General features: G+C 52.3%; 1 long non-coding RNA gene across 1 annotated transcript; it reads right to left on the bottom strand.

Annotated features, from left to right (window-relative positions):
• Nucleotides 1-2,604: 2,604 nt before the first annotated feature.
• LOC131896784 (uncharacterized) lies at nt 2,605-7,694 on the bottom strand. Its single transcript, XR_009375514.1, has 3 exons — nt 7,262-7,694; nt 6,099-6,734; nt 2,605-3,077 (listed from the first exon to the last, which is right to left on the bottom strand). It is a non-coding gene; the product is annotated as an uncharacterized LOC131896784 (long non-coding RNA).
• Nucleotides 7,695-8,670: the final 976 nt, after the last annotated feature.

Here is an 8,670-nt window from a genome sequence, read left to right as displayed (position 1 = left end):
TGGTATGACTGTGTGTGAAGCAGAGCCCCCCAAGAGGCTCACTCTGGGTGTCACTGGAAGAGAAGGTTGTGAAGTCAGCCTGTCTGGTTGTGCAGCCCGTATCTGTTTCTGGGTGAGTAACACAAGGTGTGATGTTGACTGTCAACTTGACAGGGTCTAGAATCCCTGAAGAGACAAACCTCTTCAGATGTCTGCGAGGGGTTTCTAGCTGGGTAAATTGAGATGAGAAAAAAACCCACCTGAAATGTGGGAGACACATTAGGACTCCATAGTCCGGGGTTCCAGACTGATAAAAAGGAAGAAGCAAGCTGAGCATCATCCTTCACCTCGCTCTGCGTACTGACTGTGGCTATGACCTACTGACTGACAAACGGTAACCAGCAACCAGCTGCCTCCCACACCTGCTGCCAGCCTTCCCCACCATGATGGACTACACAGTCAAACCTTGAACCAAAATAAACCTTCCCTTCCTTGGTCAGGCATTTTGTTACGGCAAATAGACAAGTAACAGACACACAGGGAAAGTTGCTTAATTTCCAAGCCTGGCTTATCCCTGCTGCAATAAAATGATGAAAGCACTGACTTATAGTTAGGGAAGGTCACTGGAGAATGCCCAACTCACCAATGGCAGTGAACTCCTGGCCCTGCCTAGGCCCATCAACATGCCACACCCTGCTCCTGACCCTGTGTTTTCCCACATTGGCCTCTGGCCTCTTCCAAATGTCTTCTCAAGCCCACTTGGTATCCCGACCTCCCTCCTAGGTCACCTTCCCATTCTCAGCCCCTAGGGTCTAGGGAAAAGCCCACACCGTGACCCACATGGTGAAGGCCAGAGCTCTAGCCACCCACCTAGGTTCATAAATCTGCCCCATTCCCCTCAAGCCAACACAAGCCAGGAGCCTGAAAATCCAATATATTTCATTTACAAGCTGGTCTATTACCCGATTCATAACAGATCTGTCACCCTGAGGGATCAATGCATCCGGAGGACGCCACATACATAACACCTAGGTGTAATTGGGTTCCGGCTCCCTGGCATCTCACTGTGCTGTGGGACCCTGGGGAGCCACTCACCCTCTTCAGTAGGGGGTAGAAGCAGTGAGGAATAGTTCCAGGTATGGAACAGCCCAGAGGTACAGTAGAGGAGGGGGGATCTTAGCAAGTCCAAGTGGGCCAGTCATTTGGTCCCAGCCTTTCTGGATCTGCCTAGTGTCCCAGGCCTGGTTAGCATGTCGTCCCACCACTACACATGTCCCCTAGAAATGTACGTCTAGCCCATGGGTAACCCAGCCAGCTCATTACAGACAACAGTGGTAGAAAGAAATGCAGAGCGCCATGGTTTTCAGGCACCTGCAGGAATCACCCTGTCACCTGCGCAGAGCCCAGAAGGACATCCTTAGCCTGTTTGACTTACTCTGTTTGACAAGAGAGGGGTCGAAAGTCCCTCCTTTGGGTTAACCCTCCCGCAAGACACCAAGCTGTACCTTAAAGGGGATGGAATGTCAGGCATAGCCCTTTCTGGTATGAACTGGTCTTTGGGTGCCAGCCAAGCAGGGGAAGGAGGTTGATGTGTAAGTCAGGGTAGAAGGCTGCACAGCTGGCATGGAGTTCGGCAAGCAAGGGTGCTGTCTCTGATAGCTGTCATATTTGAGAGACAGGGACACAAACAAATGGGCAAGAGCCTGTCCCACACTCATTGTGCCTGTGGATGGGAACTTGTCTCTTTTCCCCTCCAGGTTCCTGTGGCTCAGTGTCCTTACCATCTGACTGATGGTGGCTGTATGAGGCAGGATTACAGGTTGGGTACTTCCCCACATCCACTCCTCTGTTCTAGAAGCCTGGAGTCAAGCCTTAGTGGGCTGGGCCCTCCTGGAGCTCCCTCACCTGGCCCCATCCATCCCTTCTCACCCTACTATTGATTCTGATCACAAATGTGACACCCAGTAATGGAGGTGGCATCTCAGCCTCCTGGGGATCTATGTCCCAAAATAGAAAAAAAAAAATGCTCACTGTGCAAGAGTCTTTCAGGCTGAGATGGAGTTATCGGGGCCACATATATTTCACACAGAAATGTATTTATTCCTGAGGCTGCCACATAAATAGGTTTGGTGCTTGGGAAGCAGCAACTCCTCCTATCAGGAAAGGATAGAAGGAAACAAGGCCTTTGGGACTCAGAGATCAGAATGCTGGGGTCAGTCGAGCAGTAGCTGACCCTGGGCAAGTAAGACTGACCCTGTGTCCTTATCTATCAAAGGTGTTCTTGACCCTAGAGGTTCTAGCCTTCCTCTGTATGAGGACAGGCATCTGGCCATCAATAAAGACTGTTCAGGTGGTCATCTTTTTTTATTATTATAACAATGATTTAATATTTGGGGACGCATGTTAAGGGCTGGCGAAGAGGGTTCAAAAGGTAAAGGCACCTGCCAGCAAGTCTAACAATCCGAGTTCAACCCCCGAGGCCCACATGGTGGAAGGAGACAACCGATTACCACAAGTTGTCCTCTGACCCCCTCCCTCAAGCCGTGGGATGTATATGTTCACATACATAGACAAAAATAATTCTTTAAAACATAAAAATAAATTTTTAAATGTAATTTTTTTTTTTTTAGAAAAGAGAAATGAGTCCAGCCATGGCCATAGCACTTCCCTTCCCATACTCTAAGCAGGTCAGAATGTCACAGCTTTGGAAGCCCAACTCACAGGCAGGGAAACTGAGGCCCAGGGAGAAGAGTTGGCTCAGTGGCACTACTGATGTCACTCAGACACTCAGAGCTGACAGAGGCTTCATTCCGCCGGTCTTCTGAGTGGAGTCTCCTGGCAGCCACTGGCAGGGCCTCTTGTCTCCCCATTTCCTCGGTTCATCCTGGGCCCACCAGAGCCCACACTGATGGCGGGAGCTTCCTGGGGCCTCAGGTGCATAGAGCTGGCCATTCAGGGAGAAGGGCAGAGGGAAGTGGATGCTGTGGGTCTGGCAAGTGACTGGCAGCTCCTGAGCACGGCATCCCCAAGCTATGGCAATCTGTTATCCTTCTCAAAGCTGATGAGGGCGAGCATGAGGACAATTAGTCTCAGAATTACTGGTGGTGGAGGAGAACGGTAAGAGAAAAATAAATTAAAAAGAAATCCATTGGAGCTGTAACTGTAATACAGTGTATCATAGTCAATTGAATCGCAAATACAAGCTGGTCCCTTGTCAATTGATTTCAGCGAGTAAACAATTTAGGTATTTAAATTGGCAATTTGAGGGGGGAAAGAGGTGGAGCTGGCTAAAGAGAAAACTGGAAGCATCATACTCAGAGTTGGCAGAGGCCTGACTGCTCCTCAGCTGCAGGAAGCTCCTACCTCCTGCCCACCAGCTGGGCACTCCATTTAGAAGTCTTCATAGACCCCAGTCAGAAGCATGGCCACCTGATCCAGTTGACAGTCCCCTCTCTCCTTCTACACTGCATCTCCCACAGCAGACATGGCTTCTCTGTTCCCATGGTTTGTTCTTTCCTCAGCACTGGAGCTTTGATGTCTGGGGTCCCTCTTTACTTCCCGAGGCACGTCTAAGTGTGTGAGGGGGTTCAGAAGGTGGAGAGAAGAACTAGAGGGAAGGATGGAGAAATGGATGGAGGGTAGAGGGATAGATGGAGGGGGGGGTACATGAGAGGAGGAAGAGATGGATGGAAGGAGAGATAGAGGGCAAGATGTTTGGACAGATGGTGGAGGAATGGAGAGGTAGATGGAAGAAGAGATGGAGAAGTGGATGAGGAGATGGTGGAGGGAGGCAAGGAAGGAGATATGGAGGAAGGATGCAGGGATGGAGGGATATATGTAGAGAGGATGGATGGAGACACAGGAGGAGGTATGGTGGGTGGATGGATAGAGAAGTAAAGGAAGGGGTGGGGTAAGGATAGAAAGATGGAGGGGAAAGGGAAGAAGGGATAGATAATGGGATGGAGGGAGGGAGGTGGTGTACCAGGCTTTGTCTTTTGGGCCACCAACCAGCTCCCAAATCATGACACAGAGACTTATTAGTTATGAATGCTCTGCCTAGCTTAGGTTCATTTCTGGCTTGCTCTTTTAACTTAAATTAACCTGTTTCTCTTCATCTACTTTTTGCCTCAGGGGTTTTTTTTTTTTACCCTTTCTCTTCTTTCTTCCTTTTCTTCCTTCCTTCCTTTTTCTTCTTTCTGCATATCTTACTTTCTTGCTGTCTCTATGTCTCTGTCTGGTGGCTGCTTGGCTTCTAGCCCTGGTGTCTTCCTTCTTCTCTCTCCTTCTCCTCCTTCTCCCTCTTCCTCTCCCAAGCCTAGATTCCTCCTCCTATTTATTCTCTCTGCCAGGGAGCCCCACCCATCCCTCTCCTGCCTAGCTATTGGCTGTGCAGCTTTTTATTAGACCAATCAGGTGCCTTAGGCAGGCAAGGTGAAACAAATGCAACACATCTTTATATAATTAAACACACATCATTACATTGTTAAACAAATAAAGCATAAACAAATGTAACACATCTTTACATAGTTAAATATTCCACAACAGAGTAGTAGATAGGTAAATGGATGGATAGTAAGAACAACTGATAAGATGAAGATAGATAGATAGATAGATAGATAGATAGATAGATAGATAGACAGATAGATAGATAGACAGACAGATAGATAGAGGTGGGGTTGGGGGTAGTGGGTGGATGGATGGAAAGACAGATATATGACAGGTTATCAAGGCTAATGGGTATTTTATGAGCTGCTGTGAGAAGGTAACCATCTCTCGCCTGTAGAAACTTCTGGGCCTGAAATTCCATAACCTTCCTTAGTTTCCAACCAAGAAGTCACTTAAAGCCAAGAAGGTAAAGTGACGTGGATGCCTACAGGTCTTAGGTTTCCCAGCACAGGGATACTCTCTCAGCTGAGAACAGTTCTGAGGAACAGATGCTGTCCTGCAGGCCAGAGGGAGCTCCCTCCTCAGTGAGAGCACACCAGACCTCGACCTTACACCATCTCCATCTCAGCGACTGACAGTGTAGTAGAAGAGCAACCCACTCAAGGTCACAGTCGCAGCTCTGCTGAGCGAGGGCTGAGAAGGCCACCTGAGAGAACATACCAGGCTATGCAGGCAGCGGTCATGTGGACAACCCTGACTACCAGAGTGAGAGGCCTAACCATGGGATCTGAGTAAATGGAATTCAGAGGGCCTCCAGGGCCCAGCTCCAGGGTCCTGGGGCTTGCCCTTCATGAAGGAATTCCCACCACATCCCCACTGGGGATGCAGGGACAGAACTGTGAGGACTGGACTTTCCACTATACTCTCCAATCTCTCTCCCACCCAGAGGTGGAGTCTATGTTCTCTCCCTGAACCCGGAGGTCTTATAACTGCTCTAACCCAGAAAGTGTGTGTGTGTGGGGGGGGTGACACCAGGTGACTTCTTAGCCCAGGCGACACAATGCACGCAGAGTCAGCACGACTCCCTCCCTGAAATGCATCCCCCAGCCTGCCAGCCACCAGGATGTGAGGAAGCCTGTCCCACATGGGGAAGCCACCTGCAGGGTGACTGCCCACCGGCTCCAGCTGGCAGCCAGCCTCAGCCAGGAGGTATATAACCAAATGACACTCAGATGAGCCCAGTTATAAGACTTTGGGTCACCCTATGTTAGGAGGAACAGAAGTCAGCTGTTCCACAGGGCACTGCTGAAGCACACCGATGCTTGAGTAAAGTGAATCCCCTTTCTGGAGACAGTTTGTTACACAGCACACTGACTATAACACAAACAAGTCCCCGCATCTTCCTCTCTGGCTGTGTATTAACGTTCCTGCCATTTCTCCAAGTTCCGTTCTCTGTCCTCAACAGGACGGTGAGGCCTACTGGTACTCGGCATCACAGACTGGTGACGTGGAGCAGAAGAGAGGGGAGGACACCAGACCTCACTCCTATGGTGAGGATGTGGCCACGTGTGTGCAGTCTTTGTGTTTGCTCACTAACCTGAGTTGTACCATGTTAAAGGGGGGGGGGGACATGAGACTCGTTAGTGATGTGAACACATGGAAGACCATGTATCTATGAGCATTAGCAGCCAAGAGGTGGACTGTAGTAGGCACCTGAGGGTGGGGCTCAGTACCTGTGGTCTCCTGATGTCCTCAGGGAGCCGGGCCCAGCAGACGTCCTCCCAGCTTCTATGAGCTCCTCCACAGCTCTTTCTAGTATATTTCTTCACCAGAGTTGTCTGGAGCAGGCTTGGGTTCTGGCTAAAGATGGCTGTTGGAAAGGCTGAGCCCAGGCCAGAGCTAGAGAGGCTGGCCCTGGCACGACCACAGGTCACACAGCTGAGCATGTCAGAGGGTGGAGGGCAGCGTGGTCACCTCAGTGGGTCGGAGTAGGAGGAAGAGAGAGGCTGGTGGACAGGCTAAAGGAAAGAAGCGTGTGGTCGGTCCCCTGGGCTGTCAGAGCAGAAGGTTGGTGTGGTCTGTTGGCCGGGGAAGAGAGTGAAGGCCCGGATGGGGCAGTGTTCAGAGAGAGCCAAGAGAAGGAATGAGTGAGACAGGATCCATGAAAGGGCTCTCCAGGGTTCCTTGTGGCCTTGAGGCGAGAGGAGGGGAGGAACTGGCCTGGGTTGCCTGCAGGCCCTGACGGTAGGTTCCAGGCGGATGTCGTCACACAGGACATGGAAGAGAGGAATAGCTGTGGACCAAGCTGTAGGGAGAAACTGGATCCTTCCAGAGGGTTCCAGAGAGATACCCAAGCTTCCCAGTGGCAGCTGTAGAGAAAGTAACTGAGTCAGGGTAGACGGCTCTTGGGGACAGAAGGGGGCTCAGCATGGCCAGTCCTGCCCTGTGTCCCTGTGGCACCAGCCAGGGCTCTACCCAGACACAGTACCTCGCTGGGATACTCAGACCCAGGATTCAGTCTGCCTCAGCAGACTGGCCTCTCAGTCTGTATCACTAGAGAGAAATCTGACCCCATGGAGACCTCCCCAGGGGAGGAAGCCAGGCTGACACACATCCATCTGCTTCCACGAGGTCAGACTCCCACCTGACCATCCTCTACCCTCCTGAGCAGAGAAGATTCACTCCAAGATCCAAGATCCTCTGACTGGCCCTCACCTCACCCACTGCCCGGGGAAAGGGCAGGGCAGATGCCTGCTGCAGTGATCTCTCCAGGATCTGGCTGACTAAGGTGAACAGAGTGTGTGGTGGGTAAGCTTGGATAGGAGAACCTGGCTGCCTGGTCCCCTTGGGGTCACCTTGGGGATATACAGGTTCTACAGCTACTTTGGGTCCTTACCCCAAGGTGGCTCAGCTGGAGGCCCCTGCTGGGGAGGCTTGGTTCCAGAAGCACAGAGGTGTTTCAAGCTGCTAGTCATGAAACTTCTAGACAGTGGGTCCTGTGGCAGAGGGAACCTATGAAGGGTTCCAGGCCCAGCCAGGTGACAGAGTCGGAGCTGTATGTTCCATAGACCCATGTCACAACACTCTCACTGGTACCACCCACCTCACAGGTGAGGAAGCCATGCTTGCTGAGGAGAAGTGGGCAGGTTGGAGTAGGATTGAACAACACTACACCATCCATAGCTAGCCAGAGAGGAGGGCAGGAGGGTCTCTTGAGAGGCGGGGGAACAGGGAGGAGGCTGCAGATACCTCAGGCCCTGGAGGAGGACTCCCACTAAGGGAGCATCTCTTATGAACCTGCTGGGTACCACCCCATGCTCTGCCCATCTCCATCCTCCTTCTAGGACCCTCCTCCATTACAGACCCCCCTCTCCCCATCATACACACACACACACACACACACACACACACACACACACACACACACACACACCAATCCCCTGACCCCACTTCTCTGACCCCACACGTCCAAAAAAACCACACAATTCACCCTTGGTTCCCACCAAACTTGCCTGGCCTGTCAGTTCTGGATCCAGTGTGCGCAGCATGGGCAAGCCCACCTCACACTTGCTCTCCTCCTCCGAGAAGACCGGGGTGGTGGCCAAACGTCTGCCTGATTTGATGATTCCTTAGGAAACCTCTGTGGGCACTGCTCATGTCAGCCCGGGCCTGGCCTGTCCCCACACCAGATGGGCACCCTAGGTAAGACTCTCTCCTGCATGCCTGGACAGCCACATGGCTCTGGGCCTCCTGCGGCTCCAGAGAGTGGGGCCTGAAGGTCATCCTGACACTCCTGACACTTCAGGCCTGAGGGGGGAGGGGTGCTGAGTTTAGCCTGCCAGTAGCAGCTGTGCTTGTCAGCACTGTCCTGCCCTGCCCTCCTGCTGCCCCTCACCTGAACTTCTCACCTGGCACACCTGCTCCTCCTCCAAGTCCCTCCAGAAAGTGCTGACAGGGCAGGGGCTCAGGGCAGCCAGCCTCAGCAGGGGTATGCAGGCTGGGGGACCTCAGTCAGCCCACCATGAGGAGAGACCCCAGACCCTCCAAGGTCCTGAAACTCACTTGGGCAGGGGCAGAGCCATAGCCACTCTGTTCCCATCAGCCGGGCCCACAGCCACCTCCTGCAGGGATGCCCGCCTTCAGAGTGCCATGCCCTCCCTGTACCTCCCTGTGGATAGGGTTCTAACCCAGCAACCCCCACATGGAGACCCAGGACAGAGATAGCCACAGAAGACAAGGCTGACAGTCGTCACTTTGCGCTGCAGCTCCATTTCTGGGTTGGTCCTGCCCCTTTCTCCAAGGAGC

Source organism: Peromyscus eremicus, chromosome 20 (assembly GCF_949786415.1).
Source record: "Peromyscus eremicus chromosome 20, PerEre_H2_v1, whole genome shotgun sequence".
NCBI classification, from domain to species: Eukaryota; Metazoa; Chordata; class Mammalia; order Rodentia; family Cricetidae; genus Peromyscus; species Peromyscus eremicus.
The sequence above is the reverse complement of the archived record's forward strand: the minus strand, read 5'-3'. Positions and strand labels throughout refer to the sequence as shown.